A 14,604-nucleotide genomic window follows, 5' to 3' on the forward strand; every position below is an offset into this window, starting at 1 on the left:
AGCAGAAATATTCGAGGATAACCAGGGAATAGAAAATGTTCACCATTTGTCTACCTTCGACCGACAGTAAAACACACGCTAAAGTAGGGGGTGTTTGGCTGTACGGGATTGAAAAATTCGCAGCCACGTCCGGTCAGAATGGGGACGTTAAATCCGATGCCTTGTGTACAAAGAGTGCCATGCTGTTTGCACGTAAAGAACCCTTGCAACAATTTTGAGTGGCCAATAGGTAAATGGTCGCAAGACTAAATGTCTGTCCCTATGAAAACCCATTTTCGCGTGGCAGCAAAACCTATGATTTGATTTGATTTATATTTGATTTTTTTATTATTTTTTGTGTTTAATGCCACTTTTAAGCACTGTATTTAGGCTGATTCAGTTTTTTATTGGTGGAGGAAGCAGTAGTGCCAAGAGAAAACCACCGACCTTTGATAGGAAAACTGACAATTCTAGTCAATTAAGATTGGAGTCGAGTGCACCGGCACCGGGATTGAACTCACAACCTCAGTGTTGAATAATACAAATATGACACCGATAAGCTATAGGTAATAACAGGGCGCTTGTTTGTTTTCACCAATTATGTAAATAAAAACAGCTATCCACATTCTGTAAAAAGTCTGAGTTGCTTATCCGTTTCGTACGTTTGTAATTTTCCTTACCTTTGAATATGATTTGAACTTCTATTTCGATGGCCACTGAATATTTTTACGCAAGTACCACGCGCGTATGCATTATCACATTTTAAGCCTGGTATTTCAAATGAGTTCGTAAAATCAAATGTTTGTAAGAAATAGACGAGATTGTAGAACTTAGAATATGTGACGTGTCACACGATAGTCGTTAGTTCCTGTGAAAAGAATATTTGGTTATCCCAATGTATTCCGTTTCTTAGTTCCCATTATAATGTCTAAACGCCGTAGTTGCAATAGACGCAGGAGGTAATTGAAGTGGAAATTTTAACAAAAACTAAATCATCTGTTTGTTTTCTGACATAGTGTTGCCTACCAGTTGCTGATGTGCTTGTCCATTTTGTTTAACGACTCTAAGAAAAATCGTTCTCTTTTCTAAGAATTTATATCATTTCTTACATTCTAAGGTGTAATTTCTTATTATACATTCTATTCACTTAGGTACCGAACCTCATTTCATGTTGACTTCTTTCTTTTGTGCTTGGTTTTGTCGTGGTTTGGCTTGATTTGTTTTTAATCGATATTTTTCATCATTATTGGATCTTAAATTAACGAATAACTCCTTGTACAGAACTGTTTTATAGTATTAATATTGAAAACAAACAGAACAAAATAAATTGCTTAAATTACCAGTGTTATACATTAAAACAGGTGAAAATTAAAAAAACACTTCAATGAAATACATATATGTGATTGTGTGTGTGATAATATAATTCTGGTCACCTATAAATAACTAATATTGAACGACTGGACAGCCTGGCAGTTAGGTTACAGCTATATTTCAAAGGCATATCTTCATGCACTTTCCAGCTTCTTTGTCATCCTGCAAGCACATTTTCATGCAGTTTTCTCCACTTGCTGAAGATCCATTGTCGTGTCCATGGTCTTCTTTTATCCTGCAAATTAACTCATCATAGATACAAGGATTTAAATTTTGTGTTTCCGCCAGACGTGCGTTTTGTCTTCAAAAGACTCACCAGTGACGCTCGATTCCAAAAAAAGGGGAAAAGGTCAATTAAAATTCTAAGTTCAATAGCACTGAAGACCAAACTTCCTAAAAGTTGTGCAAAACACAGCTAAGATTATTCCTGAGGTAGATAAACATTCGTTTTTGAAAAAAAATAAAGTTTTGTAAACAGTTAATTCATAAATATGACCATATCAATGAAAATTAATGTCAGCGCAGAAGTAATATGTTACCAAAATATTATATTATATTAAACTGTCCAAATAAAACAATAAATAGTTGATAACAATTAATCGAATAATTTTTAAAAGAATTTCCAGAAATGAACGAATTTTTGCGCAGTGTAGAGATAAGTCATCTTGAAAAATCATTCAGGAACTTTTAATTATATGTTGATTGATTGATTGTTAGTTGCCTAACGTACAGTGGCAAACATTTCATTTGTATTAATAACGAGAACAAACTAACAATCAATACAAAAGGTAGGTTCTGTATTAGAGGCATCCTGGATTAAGGTTGGAGAAATTTTGACCGCGACGGGAAATGAGGTTAAATTGGAAAAGGACAGGTAACCTACGGACCCTTAGAGTTGTTACTATTGTTCTGAACGTGAAAAGTTTGGCACTCTCTTGACACGAGTAATCGTATTAAACATCCCCATTCCGACCAGACGTGGCAGTAAATTTGTACAACCTGAACATCCAAACTGACGCCTCACTTCGTTAAGGGTTGTAATACCAATGATGACAATACTTCTATTCCCCAGTCAACCGTAGTAGTAATTAGATTTTAAAGACGGTAATAGGACTAAACTTCAAAATAAAATGGGTCTTATCCTACAAATACATTCGCTTGTAGTTTTACGTCAGCATAACCATAAAATATCCTTCAACAAAATCTGCTATGTTTGCAGTCAATTTTCAAAAAATAAGAATACAGTTTACATTTTGAAAGATTTTTTCATAATGTATATCTATATGTTCAATTACGTAATATCATTGACAGTTAAATTTTTAGCTTTGAGAGTTCATGGTGACAGTAAATCCACGCAAGCGATTCGAGCGTTTCTTTATAAAGTGTCACACTCATTTTGTATCATAATAATGTAGAGAAACTACTACCAAAGGTTCTTTTCTCAGTTGTGTAATAATGTAGAGAAACTACTACCAAAGGTTCTTTTCTCAGTTGTGTAAAATTACTTAAAATCGAATAACTCACTTTTCGCACACAAAATTAGAGGCTTTGGTACATGGTTCATCGGCCCACTTGAACACTGTAGAAGGGAATTTGTAGTAGCACATACAATTAGAAATCCTTCCATTGTTGGGTTGGTTGCTTTGCCAGTATGTGAAACTTATTTCTGTTAAAGGGTTGTACCATCTCCAGTCTCCCTCTTGGTGGATATCTGCAGCTCCGATCCATGCAGTTGTATCTATTAAAGAAAAAATATAAATTTTCATAGCGAAAAGTAAATTAACAAAGATACAGAACTCCGAGGAGAATTCAAAACTGAAGGTCCCTAATCGAGCGGCAAAATCAAATTATAAAACACATCAAACGAATAGAAAACAACTGTCATATTTCTGACTTGGAACAGATATTCTCAAATGTAGAAAGTGGTTTTATAGCGCTAAACCTCTCACTTGTACTACAGTCGCATCATATTGACAACGATGCGTGAACAAAACATAAACACAACAGGGAAACAACAGCAACACAAACCCGCATAAAATTTAAGCAGAGAGTAACCTTACATAGATAATTCGACATATTTTGTTGAACAAGAAGCAAAAATCCATTTTGTGTTTTCCATGTACAAAAAGTAAAATCACAAAAATGCTGAACTCAGAGGAAAATCAATTCGGAAAGTCCATAATCACAAAAATCAAATAACAAAACGCATCATAAACAAATGGACAAGAACTGTCATATTCCTGATTATAGCGCTTATCCTCTCACTTTTATGACAGTCTCATCAAACTCTGTTGTATTTACAATGATGCGTGAACGAAACAGACATAATAAATAAAATAGTCCGCATATTATACCAATTTATAAGATGTAATAGATACTCTGCACCAATTATCAGCTGTGATATACCCTACACCCCATAGTTGTTAATTGATAACGCAATTATGAAATCATATCCAGCAATTTATAACATCCGGATAATAAGTGTATACGTATACACAATAAATATGTAATGAGTGGACTGGAGTAGTAATGTAGTCTTACTGAAGCTATTTAAAATGAATCATCAATTTGAATCATAAAAATAGATAAAGGAAGATGTAGTGTGAGATAGCTCTCTGTCCAAGTCACAGTTATAAAAGTTAATAATTATAGGTCAATGTACGGTCTTCAACACGGAAACTGATCTCTTGAAGCTTTAAATAAATTTAGAGTTATTAGAATTAGTCTTTAATGAAGAAATAGAATAATGAGAAAATAGAAACAATGACACTAATTTAACTGACAAAGGAGCTAGTAAGTTATACCTCTTCACCTGTTCATCCCAAGGGTTACTGGGGTATAGAAATATGGTCACTTGGTCTTCCCCCGACCGGCAGTTTGGCTGTGCGGGATGTATCAAGTTCGCAGTCACGTTCGGTCAGAAGGGGACGCTAACTCCGATGCCTCGTGTAAAGAGAGTGCCACGCTCTTTGCACGTTAAGAACGCTTGCAACAACTCTTTGAGGGGTCCGTAGGTGGCCTGTTACAAGGCCAAATTTCTGTCCCTATCCAGTATACCCTTATTTGCAAGTGACAGTCCAAATTTTCCCGACCATCATCCCAGATGGCCTCTATTGTATCAACCTACCTATTGTGATCATTGCGAACTTGTTCTCGTCCTGAATATGCATGAAATATTTGCCACTGGACGTTAAGCAACCAACAATCAATCAATCAATCTCTTCACCTGTTTCAGTGAGGCAGTAACAATAGTAATCTATTAAATTATTAACGATTTATTTTAGAAAGGTTTGTTATAAATAAAGGCAACAGTAGTATACCGCTGTTCAAAACTCATAAATCTATGGACAAAAAATAAAATCGGGGTAACAAACTAAAACTGAGGGAAACGCATTTAATATTAGAGGAGAACAACGACACAACATTAAAATGTAACACACACAGAAACGGACTAAGCATTAGATAAATCACGTTAATACCGAAGCACTGCCAACTGAGTTGATGATGCACACGGGCATTTATAGTCCATCACCAGTGGTATAGACCAAACAAAAGGAAATTATACTATATAAATTTCATGTGTCCGAACCGCTTTTATGAAACAGAAGTCATAAGTGAGTAAAACAAGTACACAATCAGCAAAGAAGGTAATGACATAATTACTAGTTACTGCATTATTGTGCATGTTTCATCGAGTTAAAACATTATAATATAATTCTGCCGTTTATGTGAAATTTGTATATCGAATACCAATTGATTAAAAAATATACATAAACATATAGGTAAGCTACCAATTATTCCAACAGATAAATAGTTAAACGACCAAGAACAAGAATAATTTTTGAAGGAAAATGTACTTGTTTTACAAAAACAAATCTGTATATTTAATTAGACAAGACATAGCTATTTTAAATGATTAGCGGTATGATATATATTATTGCATAGCAATATAATATTTCCCACAGAAAGTAACCAAAAGTTAGCGTGCTATAAATTCTAAAATTGCACTAGTGTAATAAATCTTCAAAATTCATGACGTCATGAAACTTCATGAAATCTTAGTTTAAACTAATTTTTTCTTTCAAATATTATATTGTTATACAATAAAAGGGTTATTGCATGAAAATTGGGGAATATTGTCCCTCGTAGAACATATATTGCACTCGCAAGCTCGTGCAATATAAAATTCTACTCGGGACAATATTCCCCAATATTCATGCAATAACCCTATAATATAACGATATTGTAGTTATATGTAAGAGAGAATATTGGTTCATGTAGTTCCAAACTTATAAATATGACGGATTGTAAACATCTTTCAAGAAAAAGTACTTACGGTTTGTCATAGAGATTAAGAAACTGTTTTCATCTGCACTCATAACATGTGCCAATCTACTTCCCATTGCCTGACAAACAGTCTGCGCATCAAACCAATTTAACTTCTCTTCAATAAACATATACTTTTTACTTCCAAATGAATGCCAATTCACGCTCACACCAATATCAATAGTATTGAAAGTAATAAACATTACAAGAAACAAAGCCCCTAAAATTGCCATATTAATAAATCGTCAGTTGAATAACATCCAGCCGACGCTTGTGTTGATTGTGACACGATACATTTATATGAAGTATCTTTTTCTATCGGACATCCGATACTTAAACTTAGTTTTGACTTTTTGACACTGTCTTTATGCAGTAAATTTGCTGACATAGATATTAACCTGTAATAATATAATTTCTTGATATATTTTTTTTGCCGAGGTCCTGATCAAATTATTTATTATTATATATGATTGGAAATGCAATATGAACATGATGCCGGTATTTTATTGTTAAAACAAAGTAAAATCACAAAACTACTGATATCCGAGGAATATTCACAACGGACATGACGGAAATTCCCTAATCAAATGACAAAATCAAATGACAATACACATCAAAGAATTAGTAGTAACTGTCATATTCCTGACTTGGTACAGACATTTACTTATGTAGAAAAAGGTGGATTAAACCTGACTGTATAGCTTGCTAAACCTCTCACTTGTATGATAGTCGTATTAAATTCCATTATATTGACATTGATGCATGAACAAAACAAATAGAAGGTCTACTGCATATTGTTGTTTCGTTTAAATTTCATTTCGTGTAAAAAGAACAAAATGACTTTTGTAAATTTGTCATAGACAACTTTATACTGTAATCCAACTTATTTTCGCAGATACTTTATTTCGCGTTTAGTTCTTCCTAATCTATTTCGCGGCGATTAAATTTGCGGTTTTAAAATAAGATAGATAAAAAAAATCAAAGTTTTACATATTCGCAGCGATTTATATTCGCGTTATGTTTCTACTCACGAAAGTCGCAAAAATAAATTGCTCTTGAAAATTAGTTGGTTTACAGTATATAAGTAACGACTACAATCAGTAGTTCATTGATCAAAATAACAGTTTCCAGTCATATAAGAATAGGAGATGCAAAAGGATAGAACAAATATTCCCTTGAATTTGACAGTTTTAAAAAAATTATCTCATCAACATATATTTTGGGTGTTTCATAACACAATCATTTTTTCAGGGGTGGTTCTATAGACTATTTTTGAAACTTGAGGTTAAGTGATTGATAAAGCTTGTACACGGGGAAACAGGGTAGAAAGATGTGTTTGCCTCTAGTGGGGATTATTTTCTTATATGTAATGAAATGTTGTTTGAAATCTTGTCTTTAGTATTTGACAGGATACAGTTTTACTCGTGCCTGTATTTGAAACAAAGATAAAATACACTTCAAAACTGCAAACTTAACAAAGACTAATAGGGAGAAATCAATGGTGGTATTAATTAATAATTATAAAATCATCTAACAGTAAATGTCATTTAATGTTTTTGTTTCCTTTTATTCGTATCAATATATCTGACAGGTTATCAGGGCAAACATTAAAATGTTCTTATACGTTTTTTGGGGTTAAAATGCATTAAGGTGGTACCTAACACTACAGGGAGATAACTCTGTAAAGTCAGCTGAACTTTTTAATTATGTTGTGTTGTAAAAGGAATAATAAGCTTCTCAATGATCAAAATTGGTGTTTGTCAAATTGCTATATAACCAGTGTAATTTTTCTGGCAAAACGGTTGGTTCAAAAAACTTTAAATTTTTATATTTTTGTCAAAGTTTTACTTTGACAAAATTTTATGAAAATTAAACGAGCCAAATTAATTTTAGTGAAAGTGTTGGGTACCACCTTAAATGAAAAAGTTAACGAATCTGTCGCAATGATGCGACAACACATGCATACTGCCGATGTTAAAATACACCCTAGACGTATTTATACTGTTCGTCCTCTTTTCGTTCTTTATTGAATGGTTTCAATATTAACAAAACGAAAATTTTTAGGCATAAAGTCTAACGGACATTGTTTATTTTCTTTATTTTTTGTCATGAAATTTCATATATTTGAAGCTTTTTCAACATGTTTATACGTATTCTCTATGATCAAACTACTACTTTTTCAAGTCACAAACAGAAAAGTTTATATGTAACGTTTGGCTTTACTGGTAGACCTTTTCTATTCAGGTGTTTATGACTATTCTATTTATAAAACCATCAGTTTTTGAATATTCCATCAAAACCTTTCTCTTTAAATTGATATTTTTTTTTATATTTACTCTTACCGTCAAATCACAGCATCGTGAATTGTTGGAATGTAATTTAATCTTTTTTTGTATAATTTGAAACAAAACTATTTTTTAATTTTTTTTTGGAAGAAATGTACCATCTATGACGTTGGTTAATTAAAGCTTTCATGAGGTGCAGCAAAGTATGTTAATACAGTAAAACAATATGATTTAGATTCTGTATTGGAACTTTCTACAGGAAAATAGCTAGCATTGAAACATGGTTTTATCCAACATTGTAAACATAATGACATTCATGTGACGAGATAGGAATATTACAGGATTTTACCGTTCGTTCGGTTCGATTTAGCTTTTGTCTTAATATAAAGAAACCTCCGTTTTTCATTGTAAAATAGAGTTTGTTAGTCTATAGATACTTTTTTTTTGTGTCGTTTGTGTTCTTTCTCACAGACGTTTTCCTTACAATCCGATTTTAATCATGCAACATAGTAAAACAGTCAGAGTTAAAAACCATGTTGTACCTGTTATTAATTTCAGTTACTGGAGATTCTTTTATATTCGTTCTATCTAATTCTCGTGGATTTCGTTGATACAGGGGAACCATGAAATTAAATGTTCAACGAATTACAAATTTTGCAAAAGGAATGTATCATAATGTCACCTTAAACAAAATTGAGAATGGAAATGGGGAATGTGTCAAAGAGACAACAACCCGACCATAGAACAGACAACAGCAGAAGGTCACCAACAGGTCTTCAATGCAGCGAGAAATTCCCGAACCTGGAGGCTGCCTATTACTCTAATGAATAGCCCAATCTTTCTTACAACAATTAATCAGGTGACCAGTTCTTTATACTTCCCATTCGCACAATTTTTTTTAATTGAAAAAACAAATACAACAAAACAACAAATGACAATTACACAAACACATTTTTTAATGTCACTTTCCAAAATAATGTTTTCGTCATTCATCAGGACACCTAATTTAAAATTAATCTGAACACTGTCAGCGTGAATACTGATTTCACACCCTTTCATTTACTTTTAATTACATTCAAAATGCGATAAAATATATTTTACGATCAAATTGCAATGCTTGACCACCGTTAAAAAAGATGGACAAAAGATACCAGAGGGGCTGTCAAACTTTTAAATCGAAAACAGACTGACAACACCTGGCTTAAAATAAAAGAAGACAAACAGACAAACAGACAAACAATTAATAAAATACATGACACAACATAAAAACCTGAAGAATAAGCAACACGAACCCCACCAAAAACTAGGGGTGATCTCAGGTGCTCCGGAAAAGTAAACAAATCCTGCTCTACATGTGGTACCCGTCGTGTTGCTTATGTGATAACAAATCCGGTAAGTAGTCTTATTCGATATGTCACATTCATAAAAGGGAAGGGGATTGCAGTTACGACGTAAGGAACATATCCGATATCATTCGTGAAACGGTTATTCCATAACGGTAAACAAACTCGTGATGGCGTCCGTAATATTTACGATGGGATGATTTCATCTTCACCATTTGGAACTCTTGGTTTAATAGCTGTCTAGTGAGCAGCAACCCTCTATCAATAAAATCATGATAGGAACTGCAAGCACGGAAATATCAATTGGGAGATATATGTTTAGCATTCTTTGATGATCATTCCTCTCGATAAACCAAACGACATCCATGAAAACTTCGATAATATATATATCAGATTTTTGTGAGTATTTCAGTCTTTGTGCCATCTCTTAAACATTCGAGATGACCACTGGAGACTGTAGATTATCATATAAACCGATTTAAACATAAACATAAACATAATTATATAAATAGCGACCTCGTGCAATCCGATTTTCTAGATCTGTTTGATATCATGCTTTATGTTATATAAAAAGATAATCATCGTTTTCGCCTGTATAAGAATGTTTTTTTATGAATCACTAAACTAAATAGTTCACCTTTGTTTCAATTTTAATATTGACCTACTTGTCCTGTTAATGCATGGGCACGATTTATACATGCGTAGCCAATCTTAAGCTAGTGATTTCAATTAAAAGTCACATAACAACGGATAAGTGAAAACTTCATATGCAATGTTTCTTTGCCTATTTTGACAAAATTGATGTAAATTATTTTCTAAAAACGAATCATTATTTCATCATTTTACTTAAATTAATGATTAAAATCATACAAAATTATATTTTATGTTAGTTTCTATAAATCTCACAGCTATATAGCTAGTGGCCCTTATAAGCATTTCAATGTTCAATGTGCTTAAGGAAAATAGATTACAAAGCACTTGTTCATCACACAGTGATATTTTATCATTTGTCATTTAAGGGGGCTCGCGGTTATAAATAATTTTTTTTTCTAATATAGGATTTCGCTATATTATTTTTATAAAAAAACTTTATCATATACGTAATAGTAAAACGAAATAAAAAATGAATTCACCATTCATTTAAGCTCACAATCTGCCTCCGAAAGAAGCATACATATTTGTTTATGTCCTTTTTTTCTGTTGAATAATAGGAGAAAAAGAGGTAATATCGAAATAAAAAGAACTAAATTACAGAAATCGTTTAAATTTTACAATTATTTAGTTGATGTACATTTGAAAACAATAATAAAAAATATAGATCCCCGATGAGTTAAAAAAAGATATTTCAATTTTAAAGTCAAAAAATGGCATTTGTGCACCAAAGGGAGATAATTTGGAGCTTTTTCAATGATATAAACATTTTAAAAGTTATCTGGAGCCAAACCGAATCGAGTTTTGTGGTTGATTTTTGTAACATATCATAAAGTATAACTAATAGTGCAATAAATAAAATTTGTAATGAAAAAACAAATGTTTCATTTTTTGCTGAAATTTGTGTAACCGCGTGCCTCATTAATATCATAACAATGGACTTGGAATGTTTTTAAACTCCGTTTTACTGTGAGTATTGCTGTGTTTTTTTGTTTTTTTTTTAGCTAGAAGAATAGTTGAAGTTTGAGATTTCGCAAATCATGTGCAACCCCTCCTCTGGCCTTTGTAAGTTTTGTATGATATTTCATTTTAATGTTATATTTTTTCATAGCTTTGTGTGTGAATGTTATGCCACATGTGGATCAGGATCTGCTATCTGTTTGTAGCACCGGAGATCACCCCAGTTTTTGGTGGTGTTCGTGTTGCACAGTCTTTAGTTTTCTATATTGTGTCTTGTGTACTACTATTTGTCCATTTGTCTTTTTTCTTTTAGCCATTAGGTATACTATATATATGATATATGATAGACACATATTTAGGTTTTGAAAATTACTACCACTCATTATACTTGATAAAAAGATATGAAGTATATTTGAGTAATGCTTATCTTACGTTCAGTGGCCAATATTTCATGCATATTCAGGACGATATACATTTAATGAGGTCATTTATAAGTATATAAAAATTTTAGAAAATGACAAATGAAATGATTTCTTCTCGCAGTATTATATGACGAGATAAAAAAAAGTAATAACATCGCCAATAAACTCTGATATAATGGTAATATCTTACTTAATCAATGAATTGAAATGATTCAATGCATACAAAACGTAATGCGTTCTAGTTGTATAAGATATACAATCTCAATATCTCTACGATCAATAAAGAAGAATGTTTTTAGTATTGGCACGTGTTCCGTTTGAACTTCAATATCTAGGTTCAAGGTTCAGCAATATAGTATTATATATTTTACTTTCATTTAAGCAAAGGGTTCATGATTTCTTTTAATCCTGTAGCACTAATATTGTTATCTTTGATTTTCTGATTCGTTTATCAACACTTTTAATCCTGTAATACTAGTATTGTCATCTTTGCTTTTCTTATTCGTTTCTCAACACTTTCCAAAACTTGAAGTTAAATTGATTTAAACATTAGATTGTCTATACTTCATCTTTATATCTAAGTCGAAAAATTTGTTTGTCTTCGGAAGTATATCCTTGCATTTTGTGTGTTTGCAAATGACGTACGAATATACTGATTATTTAACACATTACGTGAATTCTGTTCTCTTTTAATGAGTTGTATTATTTTGTTGTTTGTAGAATTGATTTTCAACATTAAAAGCAAAGATCAAAGAATAAAAAAAATTAAACGGAAAAACCAATGATGTAATCTATATACAAACGAGAAACAAGAAACACATATGAACCACACCAACAAACAGCAACTACTGAACATCAAATTCCTAACTTAGGCCAGGTGCAAACAATTATAGAACTTATTTTTCTCACTGCCTCCCTAATTTATACATAAATGCATCCAATCAGAAAATATAAACACAAATCATCACAATTTGATTCTTTGATTGTGCAATTGATTCTTTAATTGTGCAATGACTGACACGCTGCTCATCTCTCTAAAGTTGCATTACAGAAAATACTCTACAAACGCATTGAAAGTTATCTGTTAAACAATGTGTTCACTGCTTTCTTAGATCAATCGTCACAATTACTGCACAATAACATAACAATGAATGTCTCTTCGATTCTGAGGGGGCAGCAAAATATTAAAACCCACTTCCTGATATATAAGACGAAGAGCTTATGAACAAAAATAGACCAAAACGGAAGCCAAAAAGGACAAAGAATAAGACTTATGATGTAATGCAATAAGGAAATACATATTTTGGAAAGGTTTATCAATTTAAAGGGCGTACAGATATGCATTCTTGATTCCATATAAAAGAGATACTTGAAATATACCAAAAGGAAACTAAAACTCATAATAAACTGACAAAAACGTCATAACTTAAAAAAAAGTCACCCGAAAAACCACATTTCACAACACACAACATAGAAAAATAAAAATTAAGCACAACCAACACCAAATAAAAAATGGGGGAGGGGGGTCTGAGGTGCTCCGGGAGGTTAAACAGATGTTGCTCGACATGAAGCAGACTTCGATTTGCTCATGTAAGTACAAACCTAGTGATAGGTCTAATTTGGTAGGTCATGATAGAGGAAAATGAACGGGGTCGGAGTTAAGATGAATGAAACACAATTGTTATCATCTATGAAATAGACATTTGTCAAACATATTGTGGAACTAATGGCTTCATGATTAATATAGTACCTGTAAATGAACTATCTATTATATTTGTCATCCAAAGTTTCGTTGTTTTTGCAAATTTCCAACAATCATGATTGATCATTTTAATTACTAGTAATGAAAATTATTAATATTATTAATCTCAATTATAGGATATTTTTTACAATAAGTTTATACTTCTTCTAAGCGCAGTTGCAAGTGATAAAAGTCCGTTGCTGAATAATATTTGTTATGAGTGCTTGATAATCAAGGGCTTTAAAGAATGTAATTCATTCAAGTCCCTGCAATTATTAACTTTAAAAGCCTGAGTTGAGCAAAATATTCTTTGCAAATGTAAACCAAGAAAATGTGTCTTGCATATATACCAGTCCTGCTGTTTTGACAATAAATTACACAGAACAAAAAGTGATTTCAAAAATAGGATATACAAATGTCACAATCTTTAAAAAGTGCACTTTTTTCTGGAGACAAATTTTGCCATTTACAGACAAAATTAATCGAACTAAAGATAGCATATTTGTTAAGTTCACTATTGTTTCAAAAAGCAAAACAATTTTTTATTCAAATAATTTCTTTTCATAAAATTTACTTTATTCAGATGTAAGAACATTTTCATGATGATTAGCATTATGATAAGAATTCATCTAAATTTTAGGTAGTCATTTGGAAAATTGAAGTCTTTTAAAGTGATTCTTCATGCACAACTCCAGTTTTGAGATTTGATAAATTTAAAAGATTAACATAAATAGTTTATTCTTGTACCATATATTATGATATTGGTATTTTTCTTGAACAATAATCATGATAATAGATTGAACAACTTTGTTAACAAAATTTATTGTAAAAGGATTGATATTCATGATATAGATAATTTTAATTTGTTAAGAAACAGGCTGGTTAAACTCCTTGCTTAATGGTTCCTTGTAACATATCAATTGCAAGATTAAAAGTTTAAACTAATGATAATTTATATAATAATGCAATGAACAATTGAATACCATGCAAGATTAAAAGTTTAAACTAATGATAATTCATTTAATAATGGACATCATGTACAATAAAAAAATTACTGAACAAATAATTATTTAAAGGATTCTGTTTTGTTTTCAAATGCTAGCCAATAACTTATCGTTGATTTTTTTGTTATTTCTGCTCAAGATCCTTTCCAAAAAGAAATTAAAAGAATAAGAAGCAAAAAAAAAAAAAAAAACACAAATAAAAAAACCTTAAAAAGTAAAAACATTAGAGAAAATTTAATTTAAAAGACAGAATAATCACTAAATGATATGAATAAACAAAGACTACAAAAACATCCTATGCTCCATTTTGAAGAAAAGGTGAAATGTCAATTTGAGAAGAAACCTGAGTTACCTGTACAGGTAACGTTTAATGAAACATAAAAGCTGAAAACTTCAACCCTGATATATTTCAACAGGTAACATAAAAGGATTAAACAAAAATCAACATATGTTTTATGAACCGCATAAATGGCCAACCTCTCTAAATTGAATACCCCAATAAAAGGCCATACAAGAGGATGG

The 14,604-nt window shown here is 31.6% G+C and overlaps 1 long non-coding RNA gene across 1 annotated transcript; it reads right to left on the reverse strand.

Annotated features, from left to right (window-relative positions):
* Positions 1 to 1,252: 1,252 nt before the first annotated feature.
* On the reverse strand, positions 1,253 to 5,993 carry LOC143076828 (uncharacterized). The gene is made up of 3 exons (XR_012978799.1): positions 5,687 to 5,993; positions 2,875 to 3,088; positions 1,253 to 1,585 (listed from the first exon to the last, which is right to left on the reverse strand). It is a non-coding gene; the product is annotated as an uncharacterized LOC143076828 (long non-coding RNA).
* Positions 5,994 to 14,604: the final 8,611 nt, after the last annotated feature.

The sequence above is a fragment of the Mytilus galloprovincialis genome, chromosome 5 (genome assembly GCF_965363235.1).
Source record: "Mytilus galloprovincialis chromosome 5, xbMytGall1.hap1.1, whole genome shotgun sequence".
Classification (NCBI taxonomy): Eukaryota; Metazoa; Mollusca; class Bivalvia; order Mytilida; family Mytilidae; genus Mytilus; species Mytilus galloprovincialis.